Source organism: Bos grunniens, chromosome 23 (genome assembly GCF_055505025.1).
Source record: "Bos grunniens cultivar Pamir isolate PY7600 chromosome 23, Bosgru_T2T1.0, whole genome shotgun sequence".
Taxonomy (NCBI): Eukaryota; Metazoa; Chordata; class Mammalia; order Artiodactyla; family Bovidae; genus Bos; species Bos grunniens.
The window spans coordinates 43498496-43524710 of NC_141187.1; the positions used below are offsets into that span (position 1 = coordinate 43498496).

The 26215-nt window shown below is 44.3% G+C and overlaps 1 long non-coding RNA gene across 1 annotated transcript in view; it reads left to right on the forward strand.

The window, feature by feature from the left end:
- LOC147347720 (uncharacterized) overlaps positions 1-25489 on the forward strand; it is a 32130-nt gene extending 6641 nt beyond the window's left edge. The window contains exon 3 of the long non-coding RNA XR_015152663.1: positions 24962-25489. This is a non-coding gene — a long non-coding RNA (uncharacterized LOC147347720). The remainder of the gene's footprint in view (positions 1-24961) is intronic.
- The last annotated feature ends 726 nt before the right edge of the window (positions 25490-26215 follow it).

A 26215-nucleotide genomic window follows, 5' to 3' on the forward strand; every position in this document is an offset into this window, starting at 1 on the left:
ACTCAGTACTTCCATGGCAGGGGGCCTGGATCAGATCCCTGGTTGGGAACTAAGATCCTGAAAGCCAGGTGGCACAGCCAAAAAAAAAGAGAGAGAAAAACGAACAGAGATTTAGAAGCATTACATTCGGAGAGACCCAGGAAAACTGCATAAAACTCCCCCAGATGGTACCACCTTAAGTACCATCTTCACCTAAAGACTAAAGATGTTGGTGGTCAGGGGACCAGCTAGGGGAGTTGAACCCAGTAAACAGGAGTAGGTTGTTATGCTGCATTAAGTTGGGGCCTTCCTCACTGATAAAAGTTTCTTGTGAATTAGAGCCACCTTTCTCTTCCTGGTAGAAAGAGGGAGACACTGACAAAAAGAGGATTCCTTTGGAAGTATCTCCCACAAAAGGGTGAAGTCTACTCTGCTTTCAGAGATGCTTAAAGAAGTGGCAGTCAGTTGGCAAGACGCCAGGCGAGTATGGTGGATGAGGGAAAACTTCGTAGCCCAGTTCCTTCAGCTTTTGAAGCGTTGGTTGTGAGGCACGCAGTCGGGCGTTGTCATGGGGAAGAGTTGGGCCCTTTCTGTTGACCAATGCTGAGTGCAGGTGTTGCGGTTTTTGGTGCATTTCATCCATCTGCTGAGCATACTTCTCAGATGTAATGGTTTCGCTGGGGTTCGCTATAGTGGGTCAGACTGGCAGCAGACCACAAAAAAGTGACCATGACTTTTTTTGGTGTGCAAATTTGGCTTTGGGAAGTGCTTTGGGGCTTCTTCTCAGTCCAATCACTGAGATGGTCGTTGTGGGTTGTTGTATAAAATCCACTTTTTAATTGCATGTCAAAATACGATCAGAGATTCTCAGATTCAGAGATTCTCCGGTGTCTGTAGTTTCTCAAGAATAATCAGCTCAAAATGTTTATGCCAAAGAGGCATATTTTGGGGTGGCATACTCTACTCCCCTTCAAAGTCAGGACGAATCTTCCTCAACCTTCCCTACCACCCACTAACTCACATAGGTCAACACATGTGTCATACCCATTGTGAAAGTGTTAGTCGCTCAGTCATGTCTGACTCTTTGCAACCCTAGGGACTGTAGCCGTCTAGGTTCCTCTGTCCATGAAATTCTCCAGCCGAGAATACAGGAGTGGGTAGCCATTCTCTTTTCCAGGGGATCTTCCTGACGCAGGGATCAAACCTGAGTCTCCTGTGTTGCAGGCGAATTCTTTACTATCTGAGTCACCAGGGAAGCCATACTCATTAGCCAGTGGAAAAGACAGTCCTTTTAAGAAAAAAATGCAAAGCTAGTAAGGCTGAGGTAGTGGAGACCCCAGGTATAACCCAGGGAGGAAGGCAGGCATGTGCCATCAAGGTCAGGATTCATTACCTTAATCCCCTCTCACTCTCTCCTCGTGGACACAGCTCTTGCTGTTGCTGACTGTTTTTGTACTTCAGAGGTATGCGTGAGGGTTTTGATTCGCTGAGGAAGCCTGAAGACTGACTGCTATGGACTGAATTTTGTCCTCCATGACCCACAACCCAGATTCATAAGTTGAAGCCTGTAGGGAAAATATTTTTCTCTACCCTCTTAAGTTCTGAAAACTGGAGGCTTGTGAATTAAACTAACAAAAGACAGATTAACAGGGGAAAAAGATTATTCTTATGCACAGGGGAGTTAGCAAAAGAGGTAGCTGGCTGTTAAAAGCTAGAGGCTTATATACCTAACTTAGCAGGCAAACGGGTGGGGGAGAAAAGGCTTTTATGGCAGAATGAATGGTTTCTTTAGGAAAGACAAATGGGTTTTTAGGAGAACAAAGGACAGATAAGAAAGTTTGTGATCATGTTTGTCTATACAGGTCTGAGTGATAGTTCTGTCTCCTTCACGGCAGTTAAACTCCCAGGGAGGAGGGATTTAGGGGTACGTTTTATTTCTCTTCTGGGAGTCGATTCACCCTGGAGAGGGAATTATAGCAGCCTTATTTCCCAGAACTTGCTGCTTTTAGTCTGATAAGGGAAGGCTTCTTTCTGCATCTGTTGATTCCCAGTTACTTTCAGCTCAAAATAATCCTCATACCAAAGTGGTATATTTTGGAGTGCCATATTCTGAACCCTTTTAGGCTCTAACCCCAATGGGGCTGTATTTGGAGATAGGGTCTTTAAAGAGAAAATTAAAGTTAAATGAGGTCATATGGGTGGGGCCCTAATCCAATAGTATTATTGTCCTTCTAAAAAGGAGGCAGGGATACCAGAGACCTCCCCCAACCACATGCACTCAGTGGAGAGGTCCCGTGAACTACAGCAAGATGGTGGCCACCTGCAATCCAAAGAGAGAGTTCTCATCAGATACCAGTCCTGCCAACAGCTCTGAAACTGTGAAAAAATAGATTCTGTTGTTTAAACCACCAGGTCTGTGGTATTTTGTTATGGCAGCCCAAGCAGACCAGGACAAAGACTAAAATATTGTCTTTAAGAGCCAAAGAGATAGGATTTCCCTGGTGGTACAATGTATAGGAATCCGCTTGCCAGTGCAGGGGACACGGGTTCAATCCCTTGTCTGGGAAGATCCCACATGCCTTGGAGCACCTAAGCCCGGGCACCGCAACTACTGAGCTGGAGCTTTAGGGCCTGTGAGCCACGACAACTGAGCCTGAGGACCTAGAGCCTGTGCTCTGCAACGAGAGAAGCCATCTCAGTGAGAAGCCTGTGCACCCCACCAAAGAGGAGCCTGCTCTCACGGTAACTAAAGAAAGCCTGAGTAGCAACCAAAAATAAAAAAAGCCAAGGGCTTCCCAGGTGGCTCAGTGGTAAAGAATCCACCTGCCGATGCAGGAGTTGAGAGTTAAATCCCTGGGTCCAGGGGATCCCCTGGAGGAGGAAATGACAACCCACTCCAGTATTCTTGCCTGGAAAATCCCATGGACAAAGGAGCCTGGCAGTTCATGGGGTCGTGAAAGAGTTGGATGGGACTGAGCGACTAAAACAGCATATAAGAGCCAAGGAGATAAAGTTAAAAAAATGGTAGAATTGTAGATTGAAACCAAGCAGGAGCCTCCCAGGTACAAATCATTTCTGTCTTCCCTCCCCTCTTGTTTGTAGGAATCAGTCTTAGGCCTCCTAGACCTGCCTAGATCTTCCCTGAACTCCAGAGGGTAGATTCAAACAGTTGCTCATCAAAGAAGGAAGGGAATGCATAAACAAAAGAGGAGCAATCAAGAAACTATACTGAAGTGGTTAAGACAGGGTCTTGGCTCCTCCTCAAGGGATATACATAACAGCATCTTAGGGTTCTTCTGCAGGAAGTAATGGAGAAGGCAATGGCACCCCACTCCAGTATTCTTGCCTGGCAAATCCCATGGATGGAGGAGCCTGGTAGGCTGCAGTCCATGGGGTCGTTAAGAGTCGGACAAGACTGAGCGACTTCACTTTCACTTTTCACTTTCATGCATTGGAGAAGGAAATGGCAACCCACTCCAGTGTTCTTGCCTGGAGAATCCCAGGGACGGGGGAGCCTGGTGGGCTGCCGTCTATGGGGTCGCACAGAGTCGGACACGACTGAAGTGACTTAGCAGCAGCAGCAGCAGGAAGTAAAGCCCCACTCAGGTGCAGGGTGGTGATTTCAAGCTGATCACCAGACACTTACTCTCACAGCCAGGGGCTTCCCTAGTGGCTCAGACAGTAAAGAATCTGCCTGCCGTGCGGGAGACCCGGGTTCGGATGCTGGGTTGGGAAAATCCCCTGGAGAAGGGAATGGCAACCCACTCCAGTATTCTTGCCTGGAGAATCCCAGGGACGGAGGAGCCTGGCGGGCTGCAGTCCATGGGGTCGCAAAAAGTCGGACACGACTGAGCGGCTATCAGTCACTCACTCATTCACCAGACCCTTGGAGCTCCATGCTGTTACCTCACCACCAACCAATGAGAAGAAAGTCACACACTTTGCAGCCCTCACACCGAAAACCATTGGGAATTTCAGGGGGTTTTGAACACGAGCCACTCGCTCTCCTTGCTTGGCCCTGCAATAAGCCTTCCTCTGCTCCATACCACAACATGCTGGCTGTTGGCTTCACACTGCCCTAAACACAGGAACTTGCATTTGGTAACAGAACCTGGACCACAAAATAAGATGATGGGGAAAGGACGTACTTTGTGGACGTCTAGGGCCAATCCTGGTGAGGTATCTCGATATTTATTGGGAGTTGAAATAACTTCCAACAAATCATATATGTGTTTCTAAAAAGTAGGAGCTGCATTCTTTGATGTCCTACCCTCTGTTGGACTTTCTGCCAGAAACCATGTCAACCTGGTTCAAGGTAGAGTGTAACCAGCTGATGAGTCCAAACCTTGGACTCCAGCCTCGCAGCCTCATGTTCATTCTTTTCACCGAGCTCTGATGGAGAAGTGAGCTGCCAGAGGACCCTAATCAGATGCATGCTCTCATCTGGAAGTGATTAAAGTCCTAAGGACAGATAGAAGCCATGTTGATAGCATTAATTGGTTCCTTATTTCTGAGTTGGGCCTGCTTCATTGTTTAAGATTCCACTCTAATTTGTTGGGATTTTCTCTTCGGCATTGTAAAAAGCAAACTTATTTTGCTGGATGAGAACAGACCCTTTTAAACCGGGCTTTGAAGTTTGCAGCTTTGTAACGTGTCAGCCTTCTGAAAGCTTCTGCTCTCTTGCCAGCTCGAACCGACCCACAGCCACAATTAGCATATCAAAGAGTCGGGGGGGGGGGGTCCTGAAGGGGGCTGCGGAGGTGGGGGCCGCCTGGGCCTTCGTTTGGGATGTAAGGAGATATAGGGCCTCGCTAACACGTGCCCTGCTGCCAGGGTGGTTACTCATTTCACCTTTAATTCCATTTCCTCTCCTCTTCTGGCTGTGCGCTTTTGACAATTACACACACACACAATCCTCCCTGAAGGACAAAAAGGAATCAGAAATGAAAAAAAAGAAAGAAAGAAAAGGAAAGGGAGGCATTTTAAGGGAGATAAACCCTATTCTCATCGCTTTCTAAAATCCAACAACTCCCACAGATAAATATGTTAAGTATTCAATAGTTATTTTAGTGCCTATGTTTTGGCTAATTGCTGGGTTTAAAAAATGAAAACCCTTCAGGAAGGAGGTGGAAGCACTTCAGACTACATTTTACCATTGCTCTGAGGTGCTAATCCAAAGTCACTGCAACACTTGCTGGTCAAGCTGAGCTGTGGATGGTCTGGCTACTCTTACCTAAGAAGGGATGCTAGAACTGCCTAGGAAATGGTCCCCAGGAGAGGACGGCCTCTGCAGTTTGAACAGAGAGGCTCCCAAGCAGACATGCAGGTGTGGGTGATCTTGCAGACAGATGATGAGAGAGGAGAGAAAACTGATGGAAACTAAAGACTCCCAAGACAAGGGGTCATGGGAATAAAAGGCTATACAGAAATGACACAAGCTGATCAAAGCAAGATCCCTCTAGTGAGCAAAGTTTATCCTCTAATGAACTGATTTTGAAAGAAAATGATTTGGATTCTTTTCATATCAAAAATATACACAAATGAGTGAAATGGGTGAAGAATGTCATAAGGTAGAAACTTCCAGTTATAAGATAAATAAACCCTAGGGATGTAAGGTAGAGAGTGATGACTATAATGAATAAATCTGTAGTGTATATTTATAAGTTGCTAAGAGAAGAGATCCTAAAAATTCCCATTACAAGAAAAAAAATTTTGTAAGTATGTGTAGTGATGGATGTTAACGTATTGTGGGGATCATTTTGTCATATATACATACATACCATGTTGTGTATCTGAAACATACAATACTAGATGTCCCTTGTATCTCTATAAGACAAGAAAAAAGAAACAGAGAGGGGGAAAATGGATATACAAGGTAAATTTGTTTTTCTTGGAAACTGAATTATATGACTTAAAAAAAAAAAAACCTAAAGAAGAGTATGAGGTGAAGTGAAGTCGCTCAGTCGTGTCTGACTCTTTGCGACTCCATGGACTGTAGCCTACCAGGTTCCTCTGTCCATGGGATTTTCCAGGCAAGAATACTGGAGTGGGTTGCCATTTCCTTCTCCAGGAGATCTTCCTGACCCAGGGATTGAACCTGGGTCTCCTGCATTGTAGGCAGACGCTTTACCATCTGAGCCACCAGAGTATAGCAATATATTAATTGCTTCCCAAAGTTTCAACCTTGTTCCTTGAGTTTAAAAAAAAAAGGAATCATCAAGAAAAGTTGTCAAAATATTAATAATAGATATGCTTGGAGATTATAGATTTTTATATTTTTTCCACAGTAGGCTTGTATTAATTTTACACTAAAATGTAGCATATTAATAAATGTCATGACTACATTTGGAATTCGGGAATGACTGTCTTTCCATTGCAATGTCTTTCCATTTCATGCAGCCATGAAATTAAGACACTTGCTCATTGGAATAAAAGCTATGCTTAACCTAGACAGCATATTAAAAAGCAGAGACATTACTATGCCAACAAAGGTCTGTTTAGTCAAAGCTATGGTTTTTCCAGAAGTCATGTATGGATGTGAGAGCTGGACTATAAAGAAGGCTGAGCGCTGAAGAATTGATGCTTTTGAACTGTGGTGTTGGAGAAGACTCTTGAGAGTCCCTTGGACTGCAAGGAGATCCAACCAGTCAGTCCTCAAGGAAATCAATTGGAAGGACTGATGCTGAAGCTGAAGTTCCAATACTTTGGCCATTGATGGGAAGAACTGACTCATTTGATAAGACCCTGATGCTGGGAAATATTGAAGGCAGGAGGAGAAGGGGATGACAGAGGATGAGATGGTTGGATGGTATCACCGACTCGATGGACATGAGTTTGAGTAAGCTCCGGGAGCTGGTGATGAACAGGGTGATGGACTGTGTGCTGCAGTCCGTGGGTGGCAAAGAGTCGGACACGACTGAGAGACTGAACTGAACTGACCGTCTTTCCATTAGTATACATGTTATAGACACAACAGAATTTAAACTAGAAAAAAGTTTTGGGGGGCTTCCCTGGTGGCTCAGTGGTAAAGAATCTGCCTTCCAGTGCAGGAGACACAGGTTCAGTCTCTGATCCTAGTGGAGGGCAACTAGGCCCGTGCACCACAGCTATTGAGCTCATGAGTCACAAGTAACTGAAGCCCGTGCTCCTGAGACTGTGCTTCACAGCAAGAGATGCCACCTCAATGAGAAGCCTCGTATGGAAGTTAGAGAGTAGCCCCCACCCTCTGCAATTAGAGAAAGCCCTCGTAGCAATGAGACCCAGCATGGCCAAAATAAATAAACAAATAAATAAAAAGTCTGGGTGGCATTTATTTCTCCCTCTCAATTTGAAAGTGAGGTTACTTAGAAGCAGGGAGGATACATCCAAGGTCATGTAGCCAAGGTATCAGAGTCTAGAGCAAAGCTGTCCAGTCCCATAGCCACCAGACATGTGCTGGTGATGAGCACTTGATATCTGGTTAAACTGAGAGGTGTTGTAAGTGTAAAACAGAGATTGGATTTTGTTTACTTATTTTTGGCTGTGCTGGGTCTTCTCTGCTGCACACGGGCTTCCTCTAGTCGTAGTGAGCAGGGGGCTACACTCCATTCTGGTTCACAGGCTTCTCACTGTGGGGGCTTCTCTTGTTATGGAGCGGGAGCGCTAGGCACTTGGGCTTCAGTCGTTGCTGCTCACCTGCTCTAGTGCACGGACTCAGTCGAGGCATGGGCTTAGTTGCTCTTTGGCACGTGGAACCTCCTTGGACCGGGGACCAAACCTGTGTCTCCTGCACTGGGAGGTGCATTCTTACCTACTCTGCCACCAGGGAAGTCCTAGGTGTTGGATTTGAGAGAATCTTTTTCCAGGTGTGAAAAAATGTAAAAGATCTCAATAATTATATTGATGACATGTGGAAATAATGAATTTTAGATATATTGGGCTAAAGTTAACTTAGTCTGCTTCTTCCTATTCCTTTTACTGTGGCTGTTAGAGAATTTAAAGTGACATATATGGCTCCCTTAATGTTCCTGCTAGACAACACTTCATGGAATACAAGTCTTGATTCTCAATAAAGTTCTCTGTAAAGAGAGAACACTGGATTGAGAATCAAGTATTATTATTGATTTGATAGTTCTGTGTTTAATTGGAGACATATAGTTTGTGTCTTCCAGCTAACTGAGGATTGGTTACTGCATAATCATACACAGATATTTATGTCTGCAGTGTTTCCTTGGAGTGCCTTTTTTGCTGTCACACATCATTACCACTATGGGTCACGCTGTCCTTCTTGCCTCCTCCTCAAAAAGACCCACAAAGGAACGACACAAAAATTCCAGTTCTAAAATCAAACTTCAAGAATTGAGGGAAGTTAGTTGTAAATAATGCTTTACAACTCTCCACGCAGTTTGCAAACATTCCCTAAATCTTTTGACAATCCTGTTGTCTTGCTTAACATTTCCTCTCCTCACTGCCAGTCCCCCACCTCACTGGCTGCTTATGCAAGAAGGGAATTAAAGCATGCAACCCCACAATATGGGGCCTCCCTTGTAGCTCAGTCGGTAAAGAAGCTGTCTGCAATGCAGGAGGCCTGGCTTTGATTTCTGGGTCAGGAAGATCCTCTGGAGAAGGAAACGGCAAACCACTCCAGTATTCTTGCTTGGGAAATCCCATGGACAGAGGAGCCTGGCAGGCTACAGTCCATGGGGTCACAAGAGCCACCAGCCCACAATATGCCACTTTGACATCAGGACTGTTCTGAGCTGAAGGCAATAAACAACTCTCTGCCCTCTCACTTTCTGTCCAAAAGCAGGACATAAATTTCCTTTTGAAAAAGGTAACATAAATTTCATTTATAAAGATGTTTCCTTTTTCCATACATGGAGGAGGATAAGAACACTTGATCGAGATGACTCTCATCAATGGAGAAAGCACTAAACTGAGTTTGCACAACAAACCTTCCTCAACAACCCTTATCTTTAATTATTTTCCTCTATATATTTATCTTCCTACAATTTACAACCCCTAGAAATCCCTGCCACCCCCCTTCCTTTGTCTAGCTATTTTCCCACAATTTATTGCCCTATGTTAAAGTGGTATATAAGCCACTAAGTCTATTTCTTGGGGGTTTTCACTTCTTTCCTGGCAGACCTCTCATACACATACAAAATAAACATTTTCTCCTGTTAATCTGTCTTCCGTCAGTTTAATTTTCAGGCCCTAGTAGTGGAACCTAAGAGGGTGGAGGAAAGTTTTTCTCCCCTGCACACGGTGAAAAGCATATGAAAGCTTTTTTTTTTTTTTAATCAGTTTACAGTGTGATTGATTAAGTGTAACAAAATGTATTGGATTTTTTGGGAAAATAAATTCAGATGTTCCTCTAAACATATATATTTAACCCTTTAACCCTATCCTATAAATTATACTTCTCATAGTAGGTATTTTAACATATTGAGTTAGATATAACTGAAGGCAGGCAGGGATTTATAGACACAGCTTCAGAAAACAGATTGCTGTCCCAAACTGGCACCAGGAAGAAATATCCTACATCATGCCCAGAGATTCAAGAAGTTAAGAACTGTGACACTCTCTTGGCAAACATTATGTGCCATATCTTCCTGGTGGTGGGGCAAGGGGACAAATGAAGATGACCTTGACTATCAGAGGGCCATACTCTAGTTAGGAAACAAGATCAAATCCCAGGCCATGTTGAGAGAGCAGTTTGACCCACTACTGAATGATGTGGGGATAGCCTGTAGGTACAAAAGCTGTTGGGGAAAGAGGAATGCAGAGTCAAGATCAGATGAAGTTGAAGGATTATAAGGAGGATCTTGGACTTGAGCTGGACTCTAAAAAGACAAGTTATTTGCATAAATGGAAAAGAGAAGCAGGGAAGGAATTCCAGGCTGTATCTGCAGAGGCACAGGAGTGGGAATTGACAGATTTTATGAGCCCCCCCAAAGAAGCTGAGAGAAAATTAGCGCTGTGAAAGCAAACAACTTGTCTTTCTTGTTTAATCCCATACTCCAGTGCCTAGAACAGTGCTCAGTACGTTGGGGGTGTCTACTGTTAGCTGCATGAATGAAGAAATACTACTGCTACTTTTTAAAAACTATAAGCAGAACACAGAAGGAATTTGCCCTTCAATGCTGCTATGAATGTGAGTACAAATATCTCATTGAAATCCTGCTTTCGTTATATGTTCAGAAGTGGAATGGCTGGATTAGGTAGGCATTTTTATCCCCGATTTATGAATGAGGAAACTGAGGCCCAGAGAACTCCTGTAACTTGCCCGAAGTCACACAGGCAGGAGGCTGCCCAGCCTTTGTCCATTTCCACCCTGTTCTGAGGATCTGCCTTATCTGCATCATTCCCAGCTTTAACTTGGAAAATTGGGGATTAATTTATGCACACTTAGGGCAGCAGCTGATCTTGTAGCTTACAGAACTGGAAATGGGGAAGACTTAGAGTCCTATTTCATCCCAGGCTCAAGTTACGCAAGTCCCAGCTGGCTGAATTCTTTTCTGGACACCAGATTCCAACATCGTTCTGCCTTTGTTGCAGTTTTGTGTTAATTAAATGCTAACAGAAGTCCAGGGTGGATTATTTTAGAATTAACTGGCCGAGGAACCTATTTCTAGTTCCTTAACCTTGGGCATGTCAATATTCAAAAACAATTTTAACCTGGGTTGTTTAACCATGAAGTTGTAATTCATGCCAACCATCACATCGCCAAATAGTTGTAAATCAATATTAATATTTTATATGGAATTTTCCTGAGTCTGGTTTCATAGTGGTTCTGAGTCTATGATGTGTGAAGAGAAAAGAAATGCTTTCTTTGCTTACTTTGTAACCTTGTTGTCCTCTGTTCTTCACCAGCTGACGGTGGAATTTGTGTGATATGGACTGGGGAGGGGACAGGTACTGCGCATGTGGACAGGAAGAGAGGCAGGAAGAGGAAGTGGAGGAAGAAGGGCAGGGAAGTAGAGGAGATCTGTAGGAGCATCATACGGCTAAATGGGATTTTAGGGACCATCTGAGCCCTTCCTTTCATCAGGAAGGTCAAGAGGCAGGAAAGCTGGAGTCCAGGCCTACCACGCAGTGTGTGAGTGCTGGCATGCTGCTGAAATGCCAAGGTCCCTACGCTTGCATTCCAGACCTCTCTGGACTTCCACATACCTTTTGCACAGGCTCAAGTTAGCGACTGAACAACAGCAAAATTATTCTGATGCCTGTGCAGGGAAAGAAAAGTGCACTCCAACTGGGTTGGGTTTACGAGGAGAGTTTGTAAGGTAATTGCAGGGTGGGAGGGAGGGGTGTAGGGGACCCAAAGAGAAAGTGCAGTATACCAGGTAGATAACCCATAGGGGGTCACTGTGACCCCTAGCGTGGAAGGAGCAAGGTTAGGAAGAGGTTATTGAAACCTGGCGGGAAAAGGCTCTAGGGAGAGGACCGTCTCATAGGAAATATGACCTTTGGTTGAGGGGCTCAGCCAGCTCGCCATGGCCTGCTAGGATGACTGGTGTGTTCTGAATTGTGCTTCTTCCAAATTCATATGTTCAAGCCCAATCCCCCAATGTGACTATATCTGGGATAGGGTCTATAAGGAGCTAATTAAGGTTAAATGAAGTCACCAGAAAGGGCCCTGATCTGATGGAACTGATGTCCTTATAAGAAGATACAGCAGAGAGCTGGGTTTTTCTCTTTCTGCCAAGTGAGAACACAGCAAGGAAGGTGTCCTTCTTCAAGCCAGGAAGAGAGATGTCACCAGGAACTGAATTGGCTGGCACCTTGATCTTGGACTTCTAGCCTCTAGAACTATGAGAAATACATGTCTATTGGTTAAGTCGCTGGGCCTGGTGTTTTGTTATGGCAGCCTCAGCTGACTGATACCCCGGCTTCCTCCCTTCATCATCTGCTGGTGCTCCCCACTGGCCAAACCAACCAGAAGTCAGAGTTTGATGTTGTCCTTACAGGCCAGCCTTCTGGGTAGAAAAGGGTGGGTCCAGAGGGATAAAACACATATAAAAATCCATCTGTTTTGGATGCTTGGGGTCTTTTTAAGGTCCTAGGGTCTCCTCGTTACAGCCATTGTGACTGTACCCTCACTAATACACTTGATGCGGCTCAAACAGTCCTGTACTCTAAGGTGAAGTAGACCATCTCCCTTTAAATTCCAAGTTATGATTCTCCAAGGTCAGTTTTGTTCTGGCTCAGATTTTCAACTTAGATGTGAGACTTCCCTGGTGGCCAACTGGCTAAGACTCTGTGCTCCCAATGCCAGGGACCCGGGTTCAATCTCTGGTCAGGGAACTAGATCCCACATGTTGAACTAAGAGTTTGCATGCTCCAGTTGAAGACTGAAGATTCCCCATGCCGCAACTAAGACCCAGCACAGCCAAATAACGACCCCCCGCAACTGCAAAATACTTAGACACTAGTTTTATATCAACTCAAGAACATTCTTGCTACCAGGGAAACTTATTCACTAGAAAGAGCATTGACCTCAGGGGTTTGGCCCGTGGTTCTAACATTAGCTTGTCAGGTTATTAGTTCTAACATTCGTTCTGACACTTTCAGAATGCCTCCATGGCTGTTCGCTTCCTTAGTTATAGAATGGAGATTACGCTGTTCGTTTATCTCCCAGGGTATTATGAGTAATACTTCATAAAAAATAGTTGTAAAGCATCTGGCAAATGCTGGCCTTCTTCCTCTAATGCTGAGCTAATACAGTAGCTTTCTTGGCACCCTGAATCTCTAATGATTTGTAGATGGGCCTTTTTACTGAAGGGGCCTTGACTTTGGCATGATCTGCCTGAGCTGATGAGCGCTCTCTATCTTGATCTTGAGAACTCAGTGTAGGTTTATCCCGTCCCTTCCCTGTGTGCTGAACATCCTCTTGATGAAGAAACCATCCAACCAGGTGGGGGGGCGGGGAGCAAAGGCCCTCGACACTTCTATTCTTTTTCCAGAGAGGTGCTTATATTCATGCTCTGGTGGTCGCTGGAGCCTAGAAATGTCAACAAGGAGATTTGCTTCTGAAACTCTTCTCGTGTGACCAACATCATGTTTGCGAAAAAACACCAGCAAGCTGGAATCATGCACTGGCATTAAAAAAAAAAAAAAAAGAGCCTCATGACAGTTCCTGTGTTAAGTCCATGTCACACACATATATTAATACTAGCTTATTGTGAGGAGACCATTACTTAAGCACACGACTCTTGACCCTTTTATTTCAGCACTTTCAGAAGTTTGCCAGAAAGTGCTTGCCTGTGCCAGGCAGTCCTTAACATTTCCCTCTGGGCAGCCTCAGCTCTTCCGTTCAGTCTCTTTTGACCATTAATCCTTCTTTTAGCCTAAGCAACTTGATAAGGGAGAGATCTGGAACACTTTCAAGACCAGACCTCTTTTCCTAAGGAGCATAAATCTGTTAAGAGTGTAGTAACAGTATGAGAACACAGTTCAAGCACATTTTTTTAAAGTTAAGTTAAAAAATGGGTGTCAGGACGATGAGAGAATCAGCCCTGTCACCTGAGTCGTTTTGCATGCAGAAAATTGGCTGGTATCAAAACCCACTTACTATGCTGGCATTCAAATGGAATGTTTGAATAAAATTACAAGGCAGTTATCTCTTAATGTGGTCACCATTGCTTACCAGCTTTCGACGTCCTTTGAGATGCTGGTGGAAAGACGATAAAGAAGAAAAGGAGAAAGGAATGGAAGTAATGATGTGAGATAGGAGACGGGAGGGAGAGGAAGGGGCTGGAATCCACACCTGCTCCATGCTATGCGTATTATATCATTTAACTCTCAAGAATATGAGGTCACTGAATTCTCACGACAGCCCTGTGTGGTAGGCTTTATCCCAAGTGTACAGAGGAGGAAGTGGGTATGTGGAGAAGCTAAGTAACGAAGTTGTTGCAGTTCAGTCGCTATGTCATGTCTGACTCTTTGTGACCCCATGGACTGCAGCATACCAGGCTTCCCTACCCTTCACTGTCTCCCAGAGTTTGCTGAAACTCATATCCATTGTATCAGTGATGCCATCCAACTCTCTCACCCTCTGTCGCCCCCTTCTCCTCCTGCCTTCAATCTTTTCCAGCATCAGGGTCTTTTCCAATGAGCTGGTTCTCCACATCAGGTGGCCAAAGAATTGGAGCTTCAGCATCAGTCTTCCAATGAATATTCAAGGTTGATTTCCTTTAGGATTGACTGGTTCGATCTCTGCTGTCCACGGGACTCCTGAGTCTTCTCCAGCACCACAGTTCGAAAGCATCAATTCTTTGATGCTCAGCCTTCTTTATGGTCTAGCTCTCATATCTGTACATGACTATGGGAGTAACAAAGTAACATTCAGTTTAAAAATGTGCTTGGAGAGAAAATCTGAATCTGTATTGACTTGACTCCAGAATCCACTCTTGCCACGAGACCATACTATTTTTTCTGGTGAGTGGAAAACGTGCCAGGGGAAGGAAAAGAATCCAGAGAGTAAGGCTGTTATCTGAGCCAGTTTAAACAGATGCAGACAGAAGAACATCACTTGGAATACAGTCAATTTAGACAGAGAAGAGAGTGAGAGGGTACCTTGCAACATCCCTGGAGTAAACCAGATGTAAAAATAAAGTAGCACAGCAAGAATGCTTGAGTTGGAGAAAGGAGTTAAGTATGTAGAATATGTGACGTCAACTTGGAAAATGCAGGAGAGCCTTAGTGGAACACTTAGATCCACAGAGTAACAAGATTCATGCTTACTAAAAAAACAAACCTAATGCTTTAATGGGATGAGGCTGTTGGGAGAGGGTGAACCTATTTTACATTTGGGAAGATTGTGAATCATTAGGGCCAAAGGATAGAATTCTAAGTTGGCCCGCCAGTATTCTGGCCCTTGGTGTATATACACCATCTCCTAGTTATTCGATCAAACACACATCGAGGTGCTCCAGAAGAGGGATTTTGCGGGTCCAATTAAGGTGTCCAATCAGTTGACCTTAAGATAGGTTTTCAGGCTTAACGGTACAGGTCCTTTCAAAAGGCAAGGTTTTCTCTGGTTGGTTGTGAATGAGGAAGTCAGAAGACTTGCTCTGGCTGGCTTGGAAGAAACAAACAAGCATGTAGTAAAATGCCTATGAGAGCTGATGCTGGCTGATGGGGACTACACGAAAAAAAAAGAATTGTGGCCAGTACCTGACAGTGGTCCCTGACTGCCAGCTGGGATGAAAATAGGGACTTCAGTTCTATATCCCCAAGGGGATGAATTCTGCCCAAACCTCTAAGCTTGGAAGAAGATTGAACCCCAGATGAGAGGTTAGTCCTGGTTGACATCTTGATTTCAGCCCAATGAGACCCTGAGCAGAGAATCTGGTTACTCTGCACCCAGACTTCTGAATTACAGAAACTCTAACAAGTGGTTGTTGTTTTAAACCACTGAGTTGTGGTCACTTGTTACATAGCAACAGAAAATAATACATGTATATTTCATTTCTCTGGTTTTCTCTACAATCTGTCTTCAGGTGTGGCGAGCATTTTTATTTCCTTTTGTTATTGAGGTAATTGATGTACAGATGCATTGAATAACTAGCTCCAGTTTATTTAACTTATTAATCAGAGCTGAGAGTAGGTTGGTTCTTTTGATGCTTATAGCAATATACTTTTGGCCCTGCCATAACCTGCATACCCTAAGTTGCTCATGCATGCTCTCCTGACCAGGACAATGCATTCCATCATGTTTGGTTCAATGGAGGAAGTGTGACTAAGGGGGAGAAGGTTGCGGGGAAAGAAGTCAGGAGAGGGGCATATGACAGGGGGCTGCCCGTCATTAGAGACAGTCTGTTTTTGCCTTGCATCCGTTTCCCTTTCTTCTGTGGCATATTCATCTATAGCTGTCTTCATGGCTGCCCTGAACAACGACTGTGTTTTCAGCTTCCTTTTAACCAAGCACGGTCACGTGCCCAAGTTCTGGCCCATAGTGTCTGGAGAAGGGATGTGGGCAGCATGGGGTAGCACTGTTAAAGAAGAATGTTACATCCTCCCCTTTGTCCTTTCACCTTCCCTCCAGCTGGACTTGAGATGTGAATGGACCAAATGGTCTGAACACAGCATCCTAAAGTTGGCGGCGCCATGAATCAGAGGAACTGATGCCATCGAGCTGGTAGCTGCCAGACAGCTTTGATTGCTCTCAAGCCTGGACTGTTCTGTGAGAAAGAACAAACTCCTACCTGCCTAAGCCGCTCTCATTTCAGATTTGTTACATCAGCCATACCTAAGTCCTGGCTAATGCATATGCTTACTGGAGCATCTGGGAACAGTCTGTGCATTGTGCAATCGTGACGATGTGTGTGAGAGCCGTGCGCATGGAGCTTGACCTGTTATTGTTCGTGATTTGGAGGAAACTTGCAGCTTTGCTCTTTTTCAGTTTCTCTGACTTACCCTCCGCGCTTCCTTTTTAAGAACCCAGCTCAGTGCTGTTCATTTGGTTCCCTCAGTGTCCTCTGGTATGTGGTCTTCCGACCCTTCGTATGTGTCTCCACAATGGAACAGCTCCCTGTTTAGAGGTTTTTCCCCCATCGTGGCCCTTACCATCCGGGATTGAAGTGGCCCCATTCCTGGGGCCCCTCCCCGCAGGGCTGTGAACCCCCTCAGGGCAGAGCTGTCTCCTGCTGTACCAGAGAGCCTGTTCCATATTAAGCCCACAAAGCATATTTGTGAAGTGCTCATACATGTGAATGAAGGAAGGAATGGAGGAATGCATGAAAACATTGTAAAGTGGGGTGTTTATAATGATGGCCTCCTGTTATGGCTGAAAACTCACTTCTCTATGTGTTTGATGTTGGCCCATGTGGGACTTTGCAATATGGATGTCTGATGTAATAATGAGGTTTTATTTGGGAGGGACACCCTGCACAGTTAAACGCCCTTTATTCTTTATACAATCGGAGCTTTCAAATCAAGTCCTGGTCACATAACTTTCCATCCTACTTTTCTGTCGTTCTCCTTGTCCTTTGCCTTCTACCCTCAGGAAATCCCCTGTATCTGTAGCCCTTTATTTTCAAGAAGTAATCATGTAGTAAATCCCATCCCACTGAGTCAAATTTAGGTCATCTTTTATTTGGTCAAAATACAGTCTTACTGGCAAGTGGTATCACTACTATTCAGGAACACACATATTGTTTTACTTACAGCTATGTAGTATTTTATGTTCTCATATAAATGTTATGCCTGGATTATAGCTGAGGCAAACTGGACTCCATTTATTTGAAAAAATAATGGGAAATCAGGTTCATTCTATTCACCTTCCTGACAGTTTTCTATTTCTCAAAGGGACCCTTCTTTGGACTGCAGGGGGGCTGCTTTGCAAACAGTCTCTCCACTGACTCTCTGGGACAGCTTACTTACTGGTCTGCAAGAGGCCCTCAGCTAGGGGAAGGGGAGAGGCCAAAAAATCTGCCACATGGAGCAAGAGCGGGAAAGTTGCTCAGCTCAGCTGGTTGCAAGAAGCATCAGTCGCTCAGTCGTGTCTGACTCTTTGCAACCCTATGGACTAGCCCGCCAGGCTTCTCTGTCCATGGGATTCTCCAGGCAAGAATACTGGAGTGGGTTGCCATTCCCTTCTCCAGGAGATCTTCCTGACCCAGGGATCGAACCTGGGTCTCCTGCATTGCAGACAGATTCTTTACCCTCTGAGGTAAAGAAGAGGAAGAGTGGACAAAACTGTCCGGTTCGCTTGGGCTAGAGAAGGTAGATGATTAGAAAAGGGAGGTTAGAAAAATGATGACACTTCCTTTGGGCCGAGCGTTCAGAAAAGATGGAAGAATGCGATTCCGGTAGTGCACTTGTGTAGCGTCGTTACCACCGTCCCGTGGTCAAAGAAAGACCCCTTGTTTAGGGTTTTGTGTGTCTGTATTGGCGTGTTATTACTTTGCCTACGCTCCCGTCACTAGCAAATGGTGAAGCCGGAGTAGAAGTCTGGCTAAACATGTGCTTGCCTATTCCATGGCTATATTTATGCTTGTTACCTTGTACTTATCCATGTATATACATATGTATGTATACACATCGCTATTTTTGTGGCGATGCCTGCAGGAACATAGTTCTGGAACTTCTTTCGCAGAATTACACCAACAGGAATGGCATTCTGGAACCTTGTTTTTAGCAGAACTCAGTTGTCTGTATAATGAAACACATGCTACATACAGATGCAGTTGAATGTTCAAATCTGAAAATATGCTCATTTATGCGCACTTCCCTTCTCCTTCTGAAGAAGCAGGAGCCACGATTTTGTTAGATGTCGGTCTTGGAGGAGTGTGCCTTCTCCAGAGTCTGAAATAAGACCCGTTCCCCCCACAGGCAAGCCTGCAAGGGAGCTGCCAGCAGAGGAGGAAGAGCTTTGTCATTGGACAGCCACTCCCCTTTACTCCCTCCCCAGCACCTGGCAACCGTCTTTCTGCTTCTGTTTCTATGAGTAAGAGGCTACTTTGGACACACATGAATGAAATCCTGTAGTATTTGTCCTTTTGTGGCTGGCACATTTCACTTCGCATCGTGCCCTCAAGATTCATCTACATTGTAGCTTGTGACAGGAGTTCCATTTTTTTTTAAAGGCTGAATAATATTCCATTATGTGCATATAAGAGGAGGGCACGGCAACCCATTCCAGTATTCTTCCAGTGGTGACATGTATTCACTTCACCTGGACTAAAGTTCCCCCTTACTCCAGTATTCTTGCCTGGGGAATCCCAAGGACAGAGAGAGAATCCCAAGGACAGAGGATGCCTCCTCCCAACCCACTGCCCTAGTGGGCTATAGTCCATGGGGTCACAAAGAGGCAGACATGACGGAGCGACTAAACACACACAGCACATATGCATGTAACAGCTTTTCTTTATCCTCTCATTTGTCTGTAGACATTAGGGCTGCTTCTACCTTCTGGCTATCGTGAATAATGTGCAATGAATATAGGTGTGCAAATATCTTTTCGAGAACCTTCTTGCAATTTTCCTGGACATATCCAGAAGTGGGGTTGCTGGATCATACGGTAATCCTGTTTTCAGATTTTCCAAGAATCTACACTGTTTTCCACAGTGGCTGCATTTTACATTTCAACCAACGGTGCCCAAGAATTCCAATTTCTCTGTATCTTTGATAATACTTATTATTATAATTTCTATTTTTTGAAAGTGCCCTAACCAAAGGATATGAGATAATATCTCATTGTGATTCTGATTTATAATTCTCTAATGATTAGTAATGTTGACCATCTTTTATATTCTTGCTATTCATTAGTATATCATCTTTGGAGAAAAGTCAGCTCAAGTCCTTTGCCCATCTTTATATGGAGTTGATTTTTTTGTTGTTGTTATTGAGTTGTAAGAATTTTTATATATTCTGGTTATTAATCTGATATCAGATAAATGGTCTGCAGTTATTTTTTCCCATTCCGTAGGTTACGTTTTCCCTTGTGGATTGTTTCCTACGCTGTGCAGAAATTTTAAAGTCTGATGTAGTCCAGTTTATTTTTGCTTTTGTTGCTTGTGCTTCTTGTGTCATATCCAAGAAACCATTGCCAAATCCAAAGTCATAAAGCTCGCCCCCTTGTTCTCTTACAAAACTTTTATAGTTTTAGTTTAGCATGTAAGTCTTTAATTCATTTTGAGTTAATTAAGCCCAAGTTCATTATTTCGCACGTGACTGTCAGGTTTTCCCAGCACCATTTGTTGAAGAAACTCTGCCTGTTATCACAAGGCTGTTTTCTCCCTGTGTGTTCCTTTCCACTTCTTATAAGGACACCAGTCATATTGGATTAAAGGCTCACCCTGCTCCAGTATGACCTCATCTTAACCTAACTAATTATATCTGCAGTGACCCGGTTTCCAAATAAGGTCACATTCTGAGGTTCTGGGGACTGGGACTTCAACATATGTGTTTTGGGAGCACACAGTTCAACCCATAATAGTTTGTGTCAGGGACTGAGCTAGAATTTCAGCATCTCATTACTCTTTACAGCAACCTTATGAGATTAATGATTATTAAATTCAAGGGACTTCTCTGCTATTCCAGCGGTTAAGACTCCACTCTCCCAAAGAAGGAGCCATGGGTTTGATCCCTGGTTGAGCATCTACGATTCTGCATGCCACACAGGGTGACCAGAAAAAACAGTTACCATCTTCATTAGGTGGATGAGAATGCTGAGCTTTAGAGGGGCTCAGCAACTTGCTCGGCTTTTCGAACTGGGGACATGTCCTCCAACCACTTGACTTTGCAAGTAACTTTGAGTTTGACAAACAGAGGGGAACTTTACTTCTGGTGGCTCAGACTGTTAGGAGTCTGCCTTGCAATTCAGGAGACCCAAGTTCAATCCCTGGGTCGGGAAGATCCCCTGGAAAAGGCCATGGTAACCCATTCCAGTATTCTTGCCTAGAGAATTCCATGGACAGAGGAGCCTGGCAGGCTGCAGTCCATGGGATCACAAAGAGTTGGATAGGACTTTGTGACTAACACTTTCACTTTTACTTAAAAAAAAAAAAAATTCTTGGCATCTCTTGCATGTTAGTGTTTTAGTGATGGTTTTTGATTCAGAGATTTTTCAGAGGGTTAGTTCACCTCTGTCAGAAAGAAAGTTTCCTGTGGTTTGGAACAGGCCTGCCTGGTGAGATTTTTTTTTGTCCAATTCCTTGCAGATATGAGTACAGTGTTGACCATTCAAGAGGATTTGAGTTTGGACCCAGCAGAACAGAAAGGTCGGGAATCTAGGACTTAGAGAAAAGCCAGGGAAAATTCAGGGGCATATAAGTTGTGATTTTCCTGTTGTATGAATGATGCATAGTAACATATACACAGAAATATATAAGACCTGAGATGGACACATGGCTATAGTCCTTTATGGAGGAGGGAGAAAGTGGCCAGGGAATCTCTGCTTCCAGCCCTGTCCTTTCCCAGTCCTTTCTGTCTCTAGCCTTCTAAAGACTGATCACACTGGGGAAATTGAGGCAATTCAGTGTTTCCCTCCACTTCTGTCTTAAAATTGTTTTCAGGAAAAAAAAATATAAATGTATATATATAAGCCAATGAAACCTGAGACTGCCTGTCTGACTCTGTTCAGAAGCATTTAGATCTTAGCAGAAGGCAAAGAGAACAGAACTGAGCTAGATCAGTTCTTCTCCCCTCCTTTCTCAGAGTAACACATACAATTTTTTTTCAATTAAAGTTTCTATAGGGGCTTCTCTGGTGGCTCAGTGGTAAAGAATCCTCCTGCCAATGCAGGAGACAAGATCCCTGGTCCCAGAAGATCCCACACGCTGCAGAGCAACTAAGCCCGTGCACCACAACTGCTGATCCTGTGCGTTAGAGGCCGGGAGCCACAACTAAGGAAGCCCGTGCTTCTCAACAAGAGAAACAACCACAATGAGAACTCTGTGTGCTGCAGCTAGAGTAGCCCCCAGCTTGCTGCAGCTAGGGGCTCCCCTGGTGGCTCAGCTGGTAAAGAATCCACCTGCAATGCAGGAGACCCCAGTTCAATTCCTGGGTCCGGAAGATCTGCTGGAGAAGGGATAGGCTATCCACTCCAGTATTCTTAGCTTCCCTGGTGGCTCAGCTAGTAAAGAATCTGCCTGAAATGTGGGAGATCTGAGTTCGATCCCTGGGTTGGGAAGATCCCCTGGAGAAGGGAAAGGCAAATAGTCAGACACGACTGAGCAACTTTCACTTCACTTGCTGCAACTACAGAAAAGCCTGAACAGCAAAGAAGATTCAGCACAGCCAAAGTGGGTGGGGGGTGGGAATTATATGGAAATCAACAAAGTCCAGAAGATTGAATGGGAGGCCTCCTGGCTGGAGCAGCGTCAGGAGCCTGGAGCTGTTTGGTTTGCTCCTCCTTGGGGCAGCCTGTGAGGAGCCCCTACGGGATCCCAAGGGCCCTGGGGAGCCCAGTGACAAACCATTGGCTCAGGTCACGTTTGAAATTCCTTGAGTGAAGAAAGATTTCTAAGACACATTAAGAGCAAAAAGTGAGACAGAAGAGCATGGGTGGTTAAGGTCCCCAGTTCTTGCCGTGTTTCTGCTGCTTCACCTGTATGTAAACATCCAGAGAAAGAATTAGAGGAATCCACATACCTGGGAGAATAGGCACTTTTGCAGAGGAATTTGAGAGAAGAAATCAGGAGGGTTTTCAACTTAAACTGTTTGAAAAAAATTTTTTTTTTTTTGCAGTGTTCATGCATTTAATGTTATTGAATAAATTGCAGTAAATAAATAAGCATAAAATAAGTAGAAAATAAAGTAAAATAAATGGTAAAGAAGATGCTAGAGAAGACTCTGGAGAGTCCCTTGGACTGCAAGGAGATCACATCAATCAATCCTAAAGGAAATCAACCCTGAATATTCATTGGAAGGACTGATGCTGAAGCTCCAATACTTTGTCCACCTGATGCGAACAGCTGACTCACTGGAAAAGACCCTGATGCTGGGAAAGATTGAAGGCAGAAGGAAAAGAGGATGTCAGAGGATGAGATGGTTGGATGGTATCACCAACTCAATGGACATGAGTCTGAGTAAGTTCTGGGAGATGGTGAAGGACAGGGAAATGTAGATGCTGCTGGCCATGGGGAGACAAAAAATTGGACTCAGCTGAGTGACTGAACAACAACAAAGAAGGAATTTTTTAAAAACCCCTCTGAAAGCCTGTACCATGTCTATAATGGGAAAATTTCAGTTATCAGCTCAGAGCATGTTGGGAGAGTATATTTGTTTGGATCAAACAAGAAGTTATTTCTTAAATATGTACATCCACATAGTGTACCGTTAGTAGCTTTGAGATGATCCATATAGTTCTTATTTATTTATGTGTATCGACATTGTGTGATTCTTTCAAGGATGAGCTGATATAAGGTTGAAGGTACCTTTAACAAAAACTCCCTTTCTCTCTCCTTCCTCTTCCCTTAATCAGTAAGAAGCCACATTTGACCACAGGGAGACCCTGGCCCAGTGAGGTTTGAGACTGTAGTGAAAGGCATTCACCTCTCTTCCTCAGTCATCTAGCTGGACAGGTCCAAGAATGGGGACCTGACCCTCAAGCCCAGAGGGAAACTGAGTGGACCATTTTTTAAAAGAAGGGTCTCTAGCCTGCCCTAGCTCTCACCACCTGCTGCCTAACACGAGGTTTCTGTTTCAAAGAAGGCATGTAGGTGTGCAGGGCAAGTACCCTCACTTCCTGTGGGTTCCCAGTCTCTTCGTGTATTTGCAGTTAGAACCTGCCATGGTTCATGTTTGTTGCGATTCCAATAAGATCTTGCCTCTGCTGAGTTAGGACCAAGGTCTGGTCCCTTTTTCTATGGCATCTTATTAAACTGCAGCCAAAGTGGAAAAGGGAACTTATATCTGCAAACTGTCAGAGATGTGGTGCGGAGCCTGCCCTGAGGAGCCAGAAAAAGCATTCACTCGCTCATTCACACCGTCGTTCACTGAGTTCGTGCTCTGCACCAGCTGCAGTACAGTTACTAAGGATGAAATGATGACTGGGACGCGATCCACACGCTTAACCTGAAGGAGCCCACCCTCTAAACATGCCGGTATGTCTGAGGAATCACAGACTACAGATTTAGAGTCAAAAAGAAATCTACAGATACCACCTGTCCACTTCTTAGAAAGTTGGTCTTATTAGAGAGTAGACAGGCATAGATCTAGATCTGTTAAAAATGAATACATTAGTATGCATAGCTTGAGAAATTATAAATCAGCCTTAAAATTTTTTTTGTTTCTTTTTCCTAAATTCTAGTGGGAATGCATTTATTTTTCTCTTATCAAATGAATTAGTTGACAGGAGAACATTAATTTGAGTGTGTAGAAAACTGCAAAAAGTCAACAAACAACCCCCCCAAAAAAAACCTCCAGCAGGAATGTCCTCTCAGTTCAACAGCACTGGTCCAGCCGAAAGCCCATTCTTGGGAGGACTGGAGAAACTGGATATTACGTAGTCGTGTTGTGTCTGTGCTAGCATTCCTGATGTGGTTGCTGTGCTCCAGCCTTGTGGCAGGAGGCCCTTGTTCTTGGAAGTGCTGAAGCTTTTATGAGTGAAGTGTCCTGACATCAGCAAGAAACTCTTAAATGACTCCGCTGAAAATAAATTTAAAGTAAATAGAAATAATTAAAATAATGTGATGCGAAGAGCCAACTCATTAGAAAAAACCCTGATGCTGGGAAAGATTGAAGGCAGGAGGAGAAGGGGACGACAGAGGATGAAATGGTTGGATGGCATCACCGACTCAACGGACAGGAGTCTGAGCAAACTCCAGGAGATGCTGAAGGACAGGGAAGCCTGGGGTGCTGCAGTCCATGGAGTCTCAAAGAGTCAGACATGACCGAGTAACTGAACAACAACAAAGTAATGTGTGTGTTATATATATATATATAGAGAGAGAAAGGGTGTGTGTGTGTATATATATAAATATATATATATAGAGAGAGAGAAGGAAGTAAATATGCAAACTGGTAACAATTGGTGAATCTGAATGAGGAACACGTGGGTGTTTGTTATACTTTTTGGAACTGTAGATTCAAAAGTTTTTACATTCAGACTCTAGAGTGAGTAGAATAAAACCTGAGGTCTCTGGAACTTTCTCCAAGTTTCTGTCACCACATAGACCTTTCACTGTGTGTCACCTCTAGAAAAAACTGGGGGGCTTTCATAGATTCTGGATCCAGCACCTTTTCTTCATTCTGATGTGCTCTGCTGATCCTGTTCATTAAAACAGTTGATGCCTAGGTCACAGTGGGAACTCTGGGGGTACCAGTTGGTTGTGGTTTATTGTGAATCATTACACTTGTCATAACTAAGCACCATGGATTCTAGGATCACTTTGTAAAAAATTTAAAAAAGAATGCAACTACCAAAGAAAAGAGTCTATCAATCATAAAATGCCATCAACTCTCAAGATGCATGGTAATATCAGAGATGCAAACATTTGAACAAATTTCACTTTTTAATTTGCTGTGGCTTCATGTATCACCCGAATTACAGGGAGAAGCAGGCCACAAAGCCTGGGTGAAGAGAAGCAGATCACTGAGCATCGCTGGAGCAGCCCTCAGGGAGCCCAGACACCCGGGGCAGGGCCTGCGAATACCGGTAAAAACCTAAGCGCACAGAACGTGCTCTTAAGAAGGGCTACCCCTCATGAAGCTTAATTAGACCACTCCTGTTCCTGCTAGCTTACTAAAAGTCAGTCACTTTGCATCCACGGCCTCATTTTATCTTCACAACAAACTTGTGGGGAATTTATTATTAGCCCCTCTTTGCAGACAGAGAAACCCCAGGGCTAGAGAGATGGAACGCCCTGTGCCCAGGGTCACACAGGAAGCGGGAGGTGGAGCTGTGCCTCACAAGCATGCAGACAGCTGATGTGAAAATCCAGTCTCACCACCATTCTGCACATGCTCTGCTCCAAATGCTAAAATGAAAAGCACCAAAGAAAAGGGCTGTCATTATATAAAATTTAAAAAATAAGAACATGCATAGAATAAAGTCTGGAAATCTGGGTCATCTCGAAGCCTTCCCAGATCCTCCTCCATTAAAAATCCACCCCCTTCCTACCCCTACACTCCCAACTCTGATTCCTTTGCTTAAGTTTTCTCTATAGCACTTGCCACCATCCACACTGGTGTGTATTTCTTTGCTTAGTGTCTGTAGCTCCCACTAGAGTATAATCCCCAGAAGGGCTCTGTTTCTTTTGATCTTTGCTGGGCTTTTAGCACCTACATCGGTGTCTAACACATAGCAGAGAATCCACTGTTATTTGCTATATGAAAAAGTGAATGGGTTCTAGTCCTGCCTTTGTCATGCAGTAGATGGTCAAGATTTCAAAGCTCTTGGCCTTACCCCTTCCTCTCAACTGCCTGAGACCTCTTGTTTGTAGCAGCCCTTCTCCGCCTGCGTCTCTCTTGTAGCTCTTGCAGTGAAAGACTGCGGATCTTTGCCATGTCAGTTCTTGTCTCTGTCCTTATTGTGTCAAAATTAAAGCTAGTGTTCCTTTGTTGTTTGCTCTAGCGGTTCCCTTCCCTGCTCTCCTTTTTGGAAGTGTTGTCCAGATGGATAACTCCCATGGGTTCCTTGGCTAAAGGGTGGACAAAGCAAAGGAGGAGAGGGGAGGCTCTAAGCTGACCACCGGGGAGAACGTCCCCAGGCTGTGTCTTCAATGGGCCCTCGATGCCAAGCAGGACTCCGCCTAAGTCTTCTGTCCCTGATCCCTTCTCACGTTTTCTCCCAAGTTACCTATCT